At 40.0% G+C, this 18828-nt stretch overlaps 1 protein-coding gene across 6 annotated transcripts in view; it reads left to right on the top strand.

Moving 5' to 3' along the window:
- CNTN5 (contactin 5) overlaps positions 1–18828 on the top strand; it is a 1008853-nt gene that overhangs the window by 250048 nt on the left and 739977 nt on the right. For 2 of the 6 annotated variants that reach the window (XM_008178633.4, XM_065581552.1), the window contains exon 2: positions 1868–1975. The exons of the other annotated variants lie outside the window; for them this stretch is intronic. The gene's annotated coding sequence lies outside the window, so the exon portion shown is untranslated. The remainder of the gene's footprint in view (positions 1–1867; positions 1976–18828) is intronic. 6 annotated transcript variants of the gene reach the window in all.

Raw genomic sequence — 18828 nt, 5'->3', positions numbered from 1 at the left:
CTATTGTTAATGTTAAGGCAATTACTATCCTTTAAACATCGTCTCTAGCCTAGTATTATGGAGCATTCTTCATTCAAACTAGAGGGGGGACAAAATATTGATGACAAAATGCAAAACATCCATTTTCAAGTGAGTATGCATTTCTACTGAAAGCAATGGAAGGTCATATTTTCTGTGATATTATGAGAAGAACTGTACGTTTTGTTGACATTTCACATAGCAAAATTTGAGGAGGTGTAAAATCCAGAATTTAACACCCAATATTTTTATTTGAAATACCCTAAAATAATCCTTTTGAATTTCGCACAACCCTAATTTTGACACCCAGTTTGTCAATTGGAACGTTAGGAACAGATTTTAAGTAATGGCAGACCGGCGTGATCATCATTTATTGAAGATCTCCTATTGAACCCACTCTTTGTCTTCCAAGATCTACTCAATGCTTTTTCCCCCTCTAAGGCTTTGCAAGGGAATGGTGGTAAGAAGGAGCTACTAAGATGCAATGTGGCAGGTAAAATGATGCTGGACATGGAAAGGAAATGGAAATAAGTATCAGTAGACACTACTGCGGCGGTAGAGCCAGTGTAAGATTATAGACATTAGAGATGAATAGGCCTATTAGCTAAGTAATAATAAATGCTTAATATTTGTACAGCACTTGAAGATTTAAAACACTATAGAAAAGCTAACCAATTTATCTAATCATTTACAGCACCCCTCTGGCATAGGTGTTCTCTATTTTTGATATGAGGAAACTGAAATAAATAAAGGCCTAGAGTAAACGGTGTGTTTTTAAAATTTGTTACCTAAAATGTTTTAACAGACACGTTTTAAAACTGTAGTATAGACAGGGCACGTTGTGTTTTGACATGTGTTAGCTGATGGAAGTGAGCCCTGGGGAAAGCTGCACATATCAGTAGCATTAGAATTTAGGAGACTGATTCAGAACTGCATTCCTAGTGCAAAAACTTGAGAACTGGTTGTAATACACTATCAAATCAGACTGGTGGTCCTTTGTACAGATGTAAATAATATGTGCTGTAAGTCAGTGGAGAACCTGACCCCTTTTCTAGAGTAGGAAAATGAGGTATGTTAAGCAACCATATTAGCTAATATGTGTTAATTAACTATTTTAAACCCCAATTAGCACCCAGTGTAGACAAAGACAATAGTGTTTAAAGATGTGTTAGCTGTGTTTGGCGTTCTAAGGTTGATCTTGACTGGCTAAAATGTTTTTAAAACCACTGCCTTTGTCTACAAGAGATGCTAAGTGGAAGTTTAAAAACCTGTTAATGCGTTAACAACCCCATTTTCCTAGTGTAGACGAAGTCAAAGTTCCATGCTTGTTTTCCTAGACCAAACTGCTGGATATTTTACTAGGAGGCCATTTAACTGATTGACCTGTCACTGTAGGAAAATTCTTTATATTGTAGAGCTGTGTCTAGCAAAGTTTTAAATATCTCAAGGGACAGATCTTCCTTTACTTCCCACGGATGACTGATTATTCCATAACGTAATAGAGTACATAGTTGGGAAGATTTGTTCCATAATATTCAACCTACATTTTACTTTTCTTAATTTCATCCTATTACTCCCATTTTATACTATCTTGTATAACACTAAATAATTTACAGTAATTATCCCTCCAGTATGTATGCCCTTTGAGTATTTTTAGATGATTATCACAGCCCTAACCCCATAGTTATCTTTTAGCGGCCCCTCAGTCTCTGCTCATTTACATTGGTGTAGGTCCAGAGTAATAAAGTCAACAGCTTTACTCCAGTGATTGAGACTTAAAACATTTTCGGAAAGTTTTCTTCCCGAGTCTGTTCCTTCAATCCTTAATCACTTTTGTTGCTCTTTTCAGAACTCCCTTCATCGTATCTATATTTCTCCGATACTGAGTTGAAATCTTCATTTCTGAAACGTCTCATAGCAAATCCGTGACTAATTTGCTGTCTTCTGTCACCCGTAGGTGAGTAGCACTAGAGGAAAAGGAAATCTGGAACATTTTAAGGATGAGATTAAGGGAAATGTATATTGAAGAGCGCTGGAGAAGAAAGCAACATAAAGTGGAATTAGATGCAGACACCTGGGTCAAAAAAGAAATAATTGGTCCTAAGGAACAGACAAGTTGGCTGGGAGCAAAGAACAGAGACAACTCATAGAAGAAAGAGCCAGAGAAAGGGAGATAAATCTGAGAAATGGATCAAAATGCACACAAGAGCCTCTTAGAAAAATGCAGGGGGGGGGGGCAGTGAGAATTAAGAAGAGAAGGATGAATTTTGGAGCATTGTTGAGCCAGGAGCAGAATGGGGGTGTCTAGTGCCTTGTCCATACGGTCTAAAAGCAGAGAGGAGGAGGGAACTGGGTCTTAGAAGCATTTTATCCATTGTCTTATCAAAATCCCAGACTAAGATTTCTGGCGCAGGGACTGTCTGCATTGTATTTGATTGTACAGTGCCTAGCATAGTATTTCCAACCTCAAGTGATCAAAAATCATGACTCAGAACCCCTCAAAATCAAGAGATTAGCCCAAGAAACCATGATTTTTAATCTTTTTAAACTCCCCTCTTTTCCACTTTCAATGTGTGTGAAAATTTCAGATTGAAAAGTCAACTTTTAATGTCCACAGACATGCACAACTCTCCCGGGCTGCTCAGATGGAGACTCCACATTTCCTCTCCTCACCCCTATCATAGGGGAACTGCCATCCATTTTCTGCTACTGTCTTGATGCTGCAGCAATACTTCTCTGCCTCCCGCTGCCGTCTCTCTGTTAAGGTACATACCTGAAGGCAGGACTCAGTGGCAGGGCAAGTCTGTATCCTTAGCCCCCAGGTTCTCACACAGACCTTTGCCCAGCCCTGAAAATCATGGGATTGGAGGAGCTCCTCTCATCATCACAACAGATCTTCCAGCTAATGCCAAAATCCCATGACTTTTAATCAAGTAAAAAGTAAAATGTGAGAGTTGGCAACACTGGTTGCTCAGAGACGACTTCCCTTACCCACTTACTCACCCCCAGCTGGGGAAGCTCTCATTCTGTCCTTTCTAGCTCCCACTCCCATCACTGTCCTTTGCCTCCCTCCTGCTCCCCCATATCACCCTGCACCCTTTTCCCCTGCAATACCTAAATCTGTCTCCGGTTCCCATTCTTTCTCCCCATTCACCTTTCACAGCGTCTCTGCTACTCCTCACAGTCCCTGTGTCCTGTCCAGCCTCCCCGAACTATAGCGTGGCAGCCATTTTGCCTATAGGCCTGGCTTCAATCTCACTGAAAACCATTGTGGCCAATTTTGTGAAGGGCAACCTCACTTCCATATAGACAAGCTGTAAGGAAATGGCAGTCATCTTTCTGGCTTCTGCCTCAATGACAGTAATAGGAGATTGGTGGCCATTTTGAATAAAGGAAAATATATGAGTTGGCAGCCTTTCATGATGTGTTCGCATTTCTTGATAACTGACTGGGGCCTATAGGAGTCTTCCACACTACAAATAATGCATTTTTAAATTGTGATGGAGGCCACAGAGTGGAGAGTGAGATAGATGAAGCCCTGAGGAGTACAGTCAGCTCTAACAAAGAGATGGGAAGAGACCAAGAGAGGTGCTAATTGATCCTACACTATTGTGTCCATCTAGGAACTGTAATTGCTAGATTTGGGAGCTGGGGGCATGACAACCTGTGTTCGTTTAAAGAGTAGAAGGAAAGTCATATTGTTATTTGCTACTTCGTTAAGCAAAGCAGTTGATTAGATAAGCACAAGCTATGTTAAATCAGATACTGTATCATAAAGTTGGCTTATTAAGTAAAGAAATACAAATTGCTCTTCATGAAGGAGTGAGTCTTGGAAGCTCTGAGTTCTAGTAAATGTGTTGGTTTTACTGAACAAATAAAACAGTAAAGTGTCAAAACAGTCACCAATAGTACAGCTGAGTACAGGAAAGATGTCATAATGTGTATCTGTACTTCAAGTACACATTACCATATCTCATCAGCATCATAGTAAAATGGCATCACAGGATAATCAGAGTCATGCAGTTCCATGGGCCATTAAATACAGGGTACTCTAGAGAAGAGGGTCGAGTTCCACACAGAGGCTACTTCTGCACTCAGGCTCAGGGGCTATATTAATTCTTCCCCCAAAAGGACTGTAAAGGCAGCCTGTGGGAATTTTCCAATCTCAGTCCTGCTCTGTAATCTCAGTGGAGGGAGGAACTTGCTTAGAGGTTGGAGAGGCCCACCAGCATCTCACTCCACTGGCTTCCATTGACAATGTTGTAGTGAAGGAGCAGGATGCTACCAGGCTCTCTCCTTTCCTTCTCACCCCCCCCCCCCCCCCCGGTGCTGCTCTCTCTATTTTGCTTGCCACTAGGAGAGAAGAGAGAAAAGAAAGCCATCTCCCATAACAGTTTTCTGTTTGCTTAAAGAAATAACGGAGGGGAGGAGATTTAATTAGTTGGATTTATACCCCTTAATCCTTCAATGTCAATGGTGAGGAATCGGTGGGAATTTATTCAAAAAAAGCAAGCTCTACTGAATAGAATCAATTACTGAACCTGAAGGATTTTGTCTCTTGGAAAAGCCAAGGAAATTTCTGGGCCTTGTTCTCCTCTCCTTTCCATATCCCTGTTGCCACAGAATTTCCTCCTCTCCTTTCCATATCCTGTGTTGCAACATCTCCTCACTAAATACAACAATTTCCCAGTATTTCATAGTCAAATTTATATTTCTGGTCTCAATGATAACTGCTAAATTACAGCGTTGCACATGCTCATCAACTCAAAATATTAACAAAATACATCCAGTGTGACACATATAGCAATTCCTGCAACGTCCTTGAAAGACCTTAGGGTATTAAGTTTATGTATTATTGTGGGCTGGGATTGTATGTATCCTCTCTAGAGGGCAGATGTGACGGATGTAAAACCTGGGAGTTCAAAAGACTGTACTGAAAATGTGCCAGACAAGTATGGACTTTTGAGATTATAAGTGTTAAGTGGATTTCCTGGGGAATCCTTAGGGAGAGATTAATGCAAATTCCCAAACTCTGGTATTGGAAAACCCCAGTCTTTTGAAGCTATGCCCTGAAGACAGGGTCATTGTCTGCTGATCATTTGTTACAGAAGGCCAAGATGAAAGGCCTGAGTTATATAAAGAAAAGGCAAATCTGCCCACTCTCTGTGCTGGTTCTGGATCTAAAAGAGATGAAATTATAAGCAGGGGAAAAACCTACCGGAGCACTAGGCTGGAGTTGGTTGTGACCTCTGGTAAGCATGCTAGATTCTTTAACTGTTTTTAATGTTTTCTGTGTAATGATTTTACCTTGAGAATAAAAGTGGTTGCTTAGACGGAGCTGTGTGGCAGCTTATAACTGTGGGCAATACACTGGTCAGAGCCCTCAAAAAGAAAGCACAGCACAAGTGCTGGCCTTTCAGGCAGTCTGGCCTGTTGGAGCTATCACAGTGGAAGGCGGTGAATGGTGTAGCCTTAAAATCCCCAGTCAAGACGGAGTGAGATAGGGATCTCCACCCAAGAGAGGTGATGGCTGGGAGCCAGAAGCCTAAAATGGATGCCCTTGGTGGACCACAGAAGGGGAATAGGGGTGCAGTTGCCCAGAACTGTGACATCCAGTCTCTTAAAGTGCCAATCATCTTAGTACCAAAGGAAGAAGGAAAAGATTTAGGGCAACAAGACCAGGGAAAAGGAGTGATGCTTGAGTATATATTTTTTTCCGCAGGGAACAAAGTTAATATATTTTTAAATGAGCCACCGTTACCTAGCATTAGCCAATTCCTTTTTAATTTGTATAATGGGCATATGATCTGTTTAAAGTACAATGATCTCTCCTAAGGGAAAACTTTTATTTTCAAGTCCTAAAAGTATTGAAAAACTCAAACTTTCTCAGGTTCCATAAACCCTTTGGTTATTTACAAATAGCTAAAGGTTGTAGTTGAAATTTCCCAGGGATGGATTGAAATGACACGGCTTTATTTGCGTAAGCCTATAGTGTCTGGACAGTACTTGACATTTCCAGTTCTATGAGGAGGCTTTGTAGGAGAGTTTGCTAATTTGATTTTATACCTTATGCCTACTGTACAGTTGGTTTATCCCCTAATTCTGTGATTACTCAAAAATTTTGGACAATGTCTTGAACTGCAAAAACCTGTTATATATCTCTGCATAAAACTAATGCTCAGGGCCAGATAGCTGTCCCACTACAAAACCCACAGAAGGGGCAGGATGGAGAGAGTTTCAATTACAAAAGTGGGGTTTGTGGAAGAAGCAGAGTGTATGTTGCCCCTAGGGGTATGTCTACACTGCAATTAGACACCCATGGCTGGCCTGTGCCAGCTATTCTGGCTTGTGGAGCTCAGGCAGTGGAGCTGTGTGTAGTGTAGACTTACAGACTCAGGCTGGAACCTGGGCTTTAGGACCCTGCAAGGTGGGAGGGTCCAAGAGCTTGGGCTACAGTCTGACCCCAGACTGACCCCTGAGCCCTGCAGCCTGAGTCCAAGTCAGCTAGTACAGGCCAGCTGTGGGTTTTTAATTGCAGAGTAGACATGCCCTAAGAGCAGGAGCGGCACCAGGGTTTTTGCCGCCCTAGGCAGCAGCGCTCGTCCTCTGAGCATTCAGGGGGCCTGCGGTCTTCGGTGGCGGGGGTCTTTCTGCTCCGTGTCTTCGGGGCACTTCGGCGGCGGGTCCCGGAGCGAGTGAAGGACCCACCGCCGAATTTCCACCAAAGACCTGGAGCAGAAGGACCCCCCCGCCGCCAAATTTCCGCCGAGGGCGGCAAAATGCCACCCTTCAAATCCTGCCGCCCTAGGCGACTGCCTAGGGTCACCTAGTGGAAGCATCGACCCTGCCTAAGAGAGTGTAGTTGTAGCCGTGTCAGTCCCAGGATATTAGAGAGACAAGGTGGGTGAAGTAATATCTTTTAATGGACCAACTTCTGTTGGTGAAAGAGACAAGCTTTTGAGCCATACACCTGAAGAAGAGCTCTGTGTGGCTCAAAAGCTTGTTTCTCTCACCAACAGACTTTGATCCAACAAAAGGTATTGCCTCACCCACCTTGTCTCTCTAATACCCGAAGAGAGTCACTAGTGTGGAGGCCCTGCTTCCACCAGTTCCCTGTAAGTATGGCCTCACTGAAGCTGCGCTGCCAGGAACTTCCCTTCCCACAGCTATTCCTGGCGCCTCAGCCTTAGGAGGGGGGAGGGTTTCCCAGCATAGATTGGGTTTCACAGGAAAGACGCGATCCTTTAAAGCAGCTGTGTGTTTAACAAATAAACACTCACGGTGTTTCAGGGGTGGGAAAGAAAACCGCAAACACATACATTCTCTCTGCGCTGGTTAGCAAATGAGGTGTAAATTGTTTTTTGGAAGAAATGGAAGTGCAATTCTTCATTTGGCAGTTTTCATGCTGAGCATCTTATAATCTTCCAAACATGCATAAAATTTCATGGTCTTTTTCTTTTCCCTTGGACACTCTCAACCAGCTTTTGCTACCGTGTCTAGGATAACTGGGCAAGTGTTATTTGTCTGCCTATACTGAAATCAATGAAATAGAACTCTGTTTGTTGGGACAGAGCTGTAATATCATTATTCAATCTGCTAGCAGTTCCCTATTTGAATCAATAAAAGGCCAAGAGGTCTTGACAAGCTATATTTTTTCTAATATTGATCTTGATGACCAAGCTGGTGCCCTAGAGTCTAACCATTGATTTTAAAAGAGAGAGTTGTCAAATTGGAGGCCAATTTTGTGCTATTAAACACATCAGGATTTGTAATTAAAGAAAATGTCAGGCTGTCATATTTTACAAGACTGGCAAGAGAGAGCTTTTCACAGACATGCAAGCAAATTAAAAGGTCCAGATGTGCTGAAGATATACGAATTGTGAATATATAGTCTGTGTAAATAGACTATGTTGAAATCCAAACCAGACTGAATAACTTTCCATAGAGCATGGGCATTGCAAGCCTTCGGTGTTCCCAGGATTTAAAAGTTTAAGGAAGTAATTTGATTCATGGATTTAATTATATGAACTGTTTGTTTTAAGATTAAATTATGTTAATTTTACCCCCCCCACTGAAAGAGCAGCAATTTAGTCACTGAAATCTCATTCTGTCTTAATGCTGCAGAGTAATCGATGTGGATTTCAGACAACTGTATCATTCATCCTACTGTGATTTCTGATGTTCCAGATAATGGTTGCTAGTTCTTTGTTACCTTACGTAAGATCTAATACTCAATGGAGCTTGTGATTGAGTTCTGGAGCATCCCACAGTCCATTCTAGATTCAAGCACATACACATGACTCAGAGGCAGGCCATAGCAGTGCCCCTGAGGTCTAACACAGAGATTAATCTTTGGGTATGTATGGCGATCCTAATGTACTTATCCCAAAATCCTGATATATTTATACTGATATGTGTGTATTAGAAGATGGCAACTACCAGCACGTATGAAGCTTGATTGATATTGAGGATAAAGGTACTTTAAGGTGTAATCTAAATTTTAAATATACCTAGTGTGATTTTTGAACAGATGTATTGCTTTCCTGGCAGAATCTCTGTTTTCAAGTTGTTTGTTTTAAATTTCAAATACAGCCGTTAATGCTACTTTATCTTACTCATGAATCCCATATTGTTGTTTATATTTTGGTATTAAATTATGGATTGGTGCCCCCTTGTGTCAGGTGCTATAAATACATAATAAGGGAAAACTCATGCCCCGGGTGATAATAAACTAAATGAAAGCAACAGAGAGTCCTGTGGCACCTTTAAGACTAACAGATGTATTGGAGCATAAGCTTTCATGGGTGAATGCCCACTTCATCGGATGCATGTTATCTGACGAAGTGGGCATTCACCCACGAAAGCTTATGCTCCAATACATCTGTTAGTCTTAAAGGTGCCACAGGACTCTCTGTTGCTTTTTACAGATCCAGACTAACACGGCTACCCCTCTGAAACTAAATGAACAAGACACAAAAAGGGCAGGGGAAAGGAATTACAGCTAGGGCACTAAGGAACAGAGGAATTAATGGCTAGACTTTCAAAAATTGCCCAGCTTCCATTTAAGCACTCAAATAAATCACCAGATTTTCAAAAAAGGGCAGGATGGGTGTTGCGCTCTGGAAAAGTGACCATAAGCGCTGCTGAGCTCTTCTTAAAATCTGGCTCCAGTTGTGGGTGATGATGAACATTTAATTATCTGGCCCCACATGATTTGCCCAAGGTCACCCAGGGGACCAGTGTCTACATGGCCTTGTAGTACAGACTAAGGGTGTGTGCACATTGAAGTACTGCACAGTAACTCCCCAGTGTGGCTGCTGCTAGTGCAAACTGAAAGGTACCTTGTTTGCATTAACATAGTCCTGTAGGCGACATGAACTAGGTACCTTTTAGTTTGTGCTAGCAGCATCCATATGGGGGAGTTACAGTGCAGCACTTCATTGCACATTGCAATTCACACCCTTTTAGTCCAAACTATAGGGCCATGTAGACAAGCCCTACAACATAGCCCCAGCCCCAAAGGATTCTTGTTTTTCTTGAACTCAGCACCTGCATTTCAATTTTCACAGCTGTTCTTGACTTAGAATTCTTGGGAGTTGCACTGAAATGACATTTCTCTTTGTTTCAGCAATTTATTTTGTTTTGGGGTAGAGGGAAATTGTCTTTTAGAGTGTGTTTCTTGGAGAGAAGTCCCAATTTCACAACATTGTATTAACCTCATCACTCAGTGTATAAGAATATCCGCAGGCTTTTCTTTAGCAGAGATTTTATTTGAATGCACAAATTCCAAGAAGGAGTTCTAGTCTATTTTTACAGACGTTAAGGGGCACTAAAATGCTTTAGGAATCAACTTCATTAGCTGACTCCACATCAGCTTGAATAGTACAAATAAGGAAATAGTCCACCTACGTTATCTGGCAATCAGTTCTGGTTCAAGGCTTTTCAAAAGATGGTACGGGGAAGATTGCTTTATATACAATATATAATATACAACGAATAAATGTCATAGTTAAAAGGTTTTATTATTGGTATGGAGAGGCAGTAGCTGCTCTATAGTTAAGGTTTCACTAGCTTACATTCTAAAACTCCATAATAGCAACCCTTTCACTTTGGCTTGGAAAATTCATTTGGCCTAAAAATTGCAAGATTTACTGTCAAAGGCAAAGCTTTTGCAAAGGGTGAAGAAAATTAACCAAATCTTAGGAGTTACAGATCATTAAGGTTTCACCTGGATTTGAATTGTTGAGCTTATCTTAATGTTTCTGTGTCTTCCTCTAGGCTCAAAATGATTTGTTACTAACTGTTCACATTTTCCACATAGATAAACTTCTTTGAAAATTTATGTCCCTGCTAAATTTGAAGAAAAAAAAATGGGATTCAACAAAGTTATTAGTAGTTTTTATAGTGCCTGATCCTTCTATCACGAATATCAATTTCTTAAATAGAATTATTAATAATGTGTGTGGGAGTTTCTTCACTTGTTCATCTGATAAATCCTTTCCTTCAGTGAGAGCAGTGTGTGTGGGAGTATGTTGCCCTCTATTGTTTGGCAGCTGCTTAGAAAAAAAATAAAATAAAAATAAGGGGCCTTCTCTAGCTAATACTTAACAGAGTTCTTCATTTAACTCACATGCTAGAGAGCTATTTTTGTAGCTATCAGAACAGCGTTCCAGTTGGAATTCTGCAAGTGTGTTTGTTTGGCTTTCTATGTAGAGGTTGTAGATTTATATAGTAACTCCATTGTAAATATGGTTCCATTCTATGTTGGATTTTAATGAATCAGTAATGAAAAAAATCCTTCTTATAAATATTCTATAAAATGTATAGGGCTACATTTCATTGACAGCTAGAACACATCATGAAAACTGTGATGAAATTGAGCCAAGTACTTTTTGAGATTAAAAAGACTTTAAAAAGTCTCTTTTAAATGTTTGCAGGTTCTAATGTTTCTCGTATTCCTTTAGAATATCTCCTTTAGAGAGGTAATCACATCACACCACAACACTTGAAAAGTAGGTAGATATAAACACTGCTGAACGAAAGGGTGGGAATAATGAAAAGTTTAAGAAATTGTCATTATTAGAAAATACATGCCATTCTCTGTCATTGAAGCCAACAGATCAAAAGGATGGTGACAGAAAATACTTTTCAGAATAGCAGCCATTAGTCTGTATCTGCAAAAAGAACAGAGTACTTGTGGCACCTTAGAGACTAACAAATTTATTTAAGCATAAGCTTTTGTGGGCTACAGCCCACTTCTTCAGATGCATAGAATGGAACATATAGTAAGGAGCTATATATACATACAGAACATGAAAAGGTGGAAGTAGCCATATCAACTCTAAGAGGCTAATTAATTAAGATGAGCAATTCTCAGCAGGAGAAAAAAGAAACTTTTGTAGAGATAATCAAGATGGCCCATTTCAGACAGTTGACAAAAAGGTGTGAGGATACTTAACATGGGGAAATAGTAGTGTCCAGGAAATGGACTGCTTGTGTGGATTGGTCTAGACTGAGGTTGATGGTGGGATGGAAATTGTTGAAATCATGGTGGAATTCCAAAGAAGCCCTTGAGGAATTCCACCATTATTTCAACAATTTCCATCCCACCATCAACCTTAGCCTAGACCAATTCACACAGCCATACCACTGTAAAGTCACAGCCATACCACTGTATTAACAATTTGGTTTCCATTAAAAATAAATTAAGACAGTTGTTGCTTGTACAAAGCAAGAAATCTTGGATTACTCCTGTGAGACATACATAATCAATAACACTGCTCTACAGCCAAAATGCTTCTGAAATAAATGTAGTCAAACTTTACTAATTCTGGGTCACTGAGAATGAAAATGATGCTTAAAATTGTTAATTGGCTCTAGTTTTCAAGGTATGCTATTGGGTCAGTATATACGACCCTTGACTTGGGAATGGCGGAGGATAAGTGAGTTATAAAGGGAAGGGATCTCAATTTAAACCAGAAATGACTAAAATACATCTTTGACTGGATCTATGAATAAATCTATGACTGGGTTTGGACAGTACTTGCTTTTTAGGCAAAACAATGAATGATGCAATCTGAAGTTGGTCTTGCATCATATATGATATGAATTGCATCATGTTATTCCTAGAAGTCATGGATGATGCAATCATAACGAAGCTTACATCACTCTGCTGAACAAATTGCCCTATATCAGCTCTAGAAATCATACAGTATCGTGCTCTCTTATTTGTCAGTGTTTGATTTTGCAAAGGGACACATTTCTGTTTAGCCAAAGTGAGCAGAGATGCCTCGTACTTGTGTGAACAGTGCAGATAACTTCTGCTATGTTTGTGGTGAAGTGACTTTTGCAGCACAAAAGCGCAGTATAACCACTATGGTTAAGAGAGCCTATCACCTTTATTTTGGCTGCAAAATTGGAGATCAGGAAAAGAGGTGGGCCCCACACATATGCTGCAACACTTGTGCAACAAATCTTCGCCAGTGTTTGAACAGGAAAAGGAAATCTATGCCTTTTGCAGTGCCAATGATTTGGAAAGAGCCAACAGATCATACCAGCAATTGTTACTTCTGCATGGTGCCTCCAGTTGGGAAATTTGTGTCAAAGAAGAAAAAGTGGACTGTGCATTATCCAAACATTCCATCAGCTATACGCCCAGTACCCCACGGAGAAGGACTGCCAGTTCCTGATGCACCAGAATCATTCTCACTTGAGTCAGACGAGGAAGAGGATGAAACTTCTGGTCCTGAACCATCAATGTCACAGGACCCACATTTTCTCCCATCCTCCTCCTCTGAACCACACCTCATAACACAAGGTGAACTGAATGACCTTGTCAGGGATTTGGAACTACCCAAGAGTAAGGCAGAGCTGTTGGGCTACAGCAGAGGAATCTCCTGGCAGGTGATGTGAGGGTTTCCATGTTCCGCGACCGTCAAAAGGATCTTGTCCCATTCTTCTTCATGGAAGGTGATCTTGTAGCCTGCAACAACATCGATGGTGTGATGGCAGCCCTCAACATCGTTCACGATCCAGATGAGTGGAGCCTGTTCATTGATTCATCGAAGACAAGTCTTAAAGCTGTTTTACTGCATAATGGCAATGTTTTGCCATCAATTCCAGTTGGTCATGCAGTCCATATGAAGGAAACCTATGACAACATGAAACAACTTTTGAGGTGCATAAACTATGACCAACATCAGTGGCAGCTTTGTGGCGATTTGAAGGTTGTTGCTCTCCTGCTTGGTCTGCAGACTGGATACACAAAGTACTGTTTTCTCTGCGAATGGGATAGTCGTGCAAGAGATTCCCACTACATCAAGAAAGACTGGCCACTCCAACAGTCATTGGAGCCTGGGAGGAAAAGTGTTCAGCATCCACCACTTGTTGAATCAAGGAAGATTTTGTTACCACCCTTACACATCAAGCTGGGTCTGATGAAGAACTTTGTCAAGGCCATTGACAAAACACAAGCAGCTTTCAAGTACTTCCATGGAAAATTTCCAAGGTTAAGTGAAGCTAAGATAAAGGAAGGTGTCTTTGTTGGTCCTCAGATTCGTGAACTTCTTCGAGATGATGCATTTGACCATGCACTGTGTGGCAAGGAAAAGACGGCATGGAAAGCCTTCCAGTTAGTGGCAATAAATTTTCTCGGAAACAACAAAGCAGACAACTACAGGTTGTTGGTGGAAAACCTCCTCAAGGCATACAAAAGCCTTGGTTGCAACATGTCACTAAAGATACATTTTTGCACTCTCATCTAGATTTTTTTCCACCGAACTGCAGAGCAGTGAGCGACGAGCACGGCGAGCCATTTCACCAGGACATTGCAACAATGGAGAAACGCTATCAGGGCAAATGGAGCCCATCAATGCTTGCAAACTATTGCTGGACAGTGACAAGAGATGCTCCGTTTAATAAATGCAAGAGACAAGCCAAGAAGCGCCGAGTAGACACTGAATAGGACTAAACTATGTACATAATAGTTTTTTGCCTTTTGTTTCATAATTAATTTTATTTATATAACCCTTTTGCTGATTTTTAAAGTGTTACATAAACAGGACAGGTGAAATATCATGTAAAGCAACCATAAACACATGACCTAGGTTTACAATTTATGATTAAAACTCTACTATCTACACAATATACATAGACATAAAATGTAAAAACTTAAATAGCTTAGAAACAATAGCCAATCAGTTGTTTTAATTGTCATATTTGAATTCAGCACATTAAAATACATAATAAATAGTACATTTTATCTCTGAAGCAGATGACTTCTCAAAAATTGTAGACCAGTGTAATAATTAATGCAGCCCTGAACCTAGATGTGAGATATTTGCTGTATATCTCATATTTACTGATATTTAAGTGAGAAAGCACTTGAATTTGCTCTGCTGCTTTCTTTATCCCGTAGTCTAAGAAACGGAATGAGTTGTAAATTCAGAGGATTTGATCTAACCCTTGGGAGAGTGAAAGGAGAGAAGATAAATAGGTGTAACATCACAACAAGCCTGTCTCATGGCACTCCTTCAAGTCACAACTGGCTTAGTCAAAACAGGAAGTATAAGCTAAATCTGACACCTTTTAAGTTAGGTCTCTGAAGAGGTATTTAGTAGTGAACCCCGGTTCCAATTCCTTTTATTTACGTAAGCACCGGAGGTAATGAAAAAGCAATTATATATGAATTAAAAAGTCACAGAAAATGTTGTAGCTTTATACCATGTAATTTTCAACACCTCCTGTTTTCATTCATATAACAGTACTGGTCTGTCTGAAATTTCTTCCGGGGCAGAACTTGCATGGCTGTAATGCTATTCCAATGGAAGAGTTGTACTCGGATAGACAGAATTATCTAAGCAGGAAATTTACAATGTATTTAAAAAATCAAAATCCATTTCTCTCTGTTTTAGAAAGTTATTTGACTTGAAATTCATTTGACTTCACAAATATTTAACTTTTTCTATAACAAAGATTATCTATCTATCTATCTATCTATCTATCTATCTATCTATCTAAACATTAAAGTACAATAACTAAACATACAGAAAGAATGCCTCTGTCTTCTGAAATAGAGGAAAGCAGGGTGAAATGTTATCTCAATACGAATATGGACTTGTTCAATCATTCTTCTCTGTGGTGATTTAATTACTTCAGGAGTTAGAAAGATAGTGGTTTACTCAATGTGTTTCTGTAGTAATGAGACTGCATCAAGTATAGTCCTTGTGGTTGGTTAGATCTAATGCAGTCTAATGTATCTTATCCTAGCTGTCTACATCTACATACTATATACGGCTGCTATCACAGTATGATGATCCTGACTAACCTTCATTGATGTTCCTAAAACCCTTGAAGTCAATAGGACTTCTCACAGGAGTAAGGACCTGTTCGGGTAGGTAAGGGCTCTCAGGAACTCTTCTAGGATACTCATATTTACCACAGGGTTTGTATGAGGGTTCTCTGCAGGAGTCATTGAATAATGATAGTTAGCTTTTTTTCTGGTCTCTGCTGTTTCAAGTTTTCAAATAGGGGGATATCAGCTTCTGGTAGCGCTCTAGTTACATGCGCGTTCTAACTTAATGCCAAATACAGTCATATGTGTGTTCATCATAAAGCCAAGTTCCTTTCACGTTTTTATACATATCTTTTCCACTTGTCAGCTTTTGATTTGTGCATATATAAGTGGTGTAATAAAGTCATTGTTTGTATGCACGGAAAAAATTAAATGTACTCACCATGTGCAATATATTTGTAATAGTGTGTATGTGTAACTGAAGCATTTTAAAAGAAATCACCACCAGACACAGATACATATAAAGAAGATGTGTTTGATCTCAAGCTGGCTGAACTCATAGAAAGTTTGACTAGGAGTCAGATGCATCTCAGTTGTCCACCTTGAGATTCATCAGTGTTTTGCAAATTTGTATATTAACTGTAGGTACCCAGTCTGCTGCAACTACTTTAAATCCAGCTTCTTACAACTAATACTCTTCACATTCTACAATATTTTTGTTGGCAGCTGGTATAGCTAAACTTTTAGGCCTTGAAAGGACTCAAAACCCAATCCTCAAATACTTGAAATACCAGTTAGAGTAGATAGAAAAATAATGAAAGAATCACATAAACGTATTGTTTCCCCTGCCCCATATCCCTCCTTCCAAAGTCCACAAGTACGTTTTACTGGCCTGGCTAGAGTAACAGGATGAAATTTTAAGAACCATGAGCCTTTTGGTTTAAAAGCAAGAAGCTAGTTAAAGCAGCATTTCCTTTCAAAAGGGCTGTAATCTGAATTTTAAGCAGACGACCTGCTGCTGCTGTTCATCTCTCATAATAAATCTACTGTGGCTTTTTCTGCTATTTCTTAATGTGATTCAACTTGCTGTACATAAAAGTGTTATAAATATTGATGTTAATTGTTAAACATGATATACTGCTCTGTGTTAGCATCCCAGATACTCAAAAGATAATCCTCATTTATGGGAAATGTCAGCCTATCATAAGTGGTATCCTATCTTAAAAAAAAAAAAAGATGATTTTTAAGTTTCCAGGCAGACTGTTATTTAGATTTCAGTGTACCTAACATAAAGCAGTGTTAGGATACAGCACAGACTATATATCTTTTTTGTTTGTTTGTAAACAATGACAATGTTAACCTGAATGGACTGGGAACCAGCTATTTCCAGAAACTGCCTACATCCTATTCCAACAGTTGTACTTGTTTGGAATGCTCCTGCTGTCCTCAGGGCTGAATTCCTGGGAGAGGGCAGCAGAGTGTTTTTGGTGGAGGGCCCTTTGCTCTGGAATGTATGACTTCTTGGGATCAGAGTTTGGTGACTTGCAGGACATGGTACAAGATGCATCTGTTTAATATTGTTTTTTCTTAGGGCGTAAAAGACACTGATGTTTATTTGAAGTTTGGGGAAAGATTTAGTGCTAATTATTTGTTATTCTTATGAATGTGCACCAATATGATGATAGAAGCATGATCAATTAGCAAATAAATACCCATAATATAATATAGTTCATTATCAATGTCTACTCTTATCGGTAGATTGGCATGCGATCGATGCAGCTGTGTTGATTTAGCAGCGGGTCTGGTGAACCCCCGCTACGTTGATGGAAGAAGCACAATGGACACCATTTATAAACACAACATTTATCACTTTGCACTGATTGCGATCCTGCACTCCAGTATCCTCGATTCTGATTATAAGATGCTGTGGTTACTCTTTGTTCTCTATTAGTAATAAGGGCTGTGAATGCTGGGGTTCTTATTTCTACATCTCTTTTCTTGTAGTTGCTTATTAAGGAAGGAGGAGACCTGAGTTCTACTACTGTTTCTGACAGTTACTCACTGCCTGGCTTTGGGAAATCATTCAGGCTCACATTTTCAAAGGTGTGGTCTAACTTTGGGTGTCTCAATTTTGACTCCTACTGCATTGATAGTTGTAAAGCACTTTGAGCGTTTCAAATGGAATGCGCAGTAGAAATTTATTACATTGTTATTGAGCTGTGCACTCTGGAAACGCTGAAGTAAGTAAAATTGAGCAGAGCCAACACAGCTGAACTAGCATTTAGCCTCAGTTCATTAGATTGTGGCTATTCTCCAGGCCTCCTGGTAAACAGGATGCATATTCAGCTTCTGTTGGATACAGATCCATGTTATTTGGTACCCGATGAATCCAAAAAACTGCGTTAGTCACATCCCTAACTTTCCCACTGCAAAGTGACACACATCTGCGAAAACTCATCTGTGTCTTAAAAAAAAAAAAAAACCCACATTCCATTAATGTGACTTGAAAACAAGTACTTGCCTCAATTAAGCTAAATCCAAGGAAACAGCTATAACAGGAGCCTACCTCAGAGGAGTTTGTCACAAGATGATTATTAACTTTTGGCAACCAGCAATGACACCACACTGGTTTTCAGGAGGTGTTATTTTACTGACAGCGGCAGCAGTAGAGGTGGCAGGAGTGGCAGCTCTCTCAGTAGAAAGGTGCAGCAGCACGTCCCTGTCACAGAGTTTTAAGATCCAGTGGGAGTGAAGTCTAATAACAGCTCTAGCCAACTTTCTCTCTCATGATTCCCCCCACCCCTTCTTTATTGTGTTAGAGAGTGAGATTGGTTCCCTGACAGTGGGCTTAGGGGAGATAAGATTCTGACAAGATACAGGATGCACAGAAAAACGTGTGACTAGCCGTAGTAACAAGGTTGTGTGTGTTAGCTTGTGATTTAGAGGATTGAAATCCCAAACCATGCGTACAGTGTTGTATTGTTTGTTACCCGGAGGCTACTGTGCTGACCCCAGAGAAGCAGAAAACAGTAGCCAAAAAGCATGTCACCTGTAACCATCTCCACATCATGTGATTAACATTCAAGCATTGAGGGTTATTTATTAAATTTAATGTAATTAATTAGCTTTTATTCTTAATATATTCAAATTAGAATCTGTGTGTCTGCAGCTGCAGAGATAACTTTGGGAATTAGCTCCCACTGCAGAATTTGCCCTACCAAAATCTGTCCCTTTGCTCTACCAAACTCTTGCTTAGGTCATTGGATCATGCAGGTTGAGGGAGAGGCTCATTAAAAACTTCACCTCCATTAAGCTGTGCTATTGGTCTTCTGGGTGAACTTGGGCAACTCACTTCATCTCTCTGTGACTCAGTTTTCACATGTGTACAAAAGATAATAATGGTACTGACCTCCTTTGTAAAGTGCTTTGAGATCTACTGGTGAAAAGTGCTCTAGCGCAGCCAATAAATAATAATTAATAATTGATAATAATAATCTGATATTTGGATCACATGGTGA

The sequence above is a fragment of the Chrysemys picta genome, chromosome 1 (genome assembly GCF_011386835.1).
Source record: "Chrysemys picta bellii isolate R12L10 chromosome 1, ASM1138683v2, whole genome shotgun sequence".
Classification (NCBI taxonomy): domain Eukaryota; kingdom Metazoa; phylum Chordata; order Testudines; family Emydidae; genus Chrysemys; species Chrysemys picta.
Note: the sequence above shows the minus strand (reverse complement) of the source record. Positions and strands in the feature narration are given on the sequence as shown.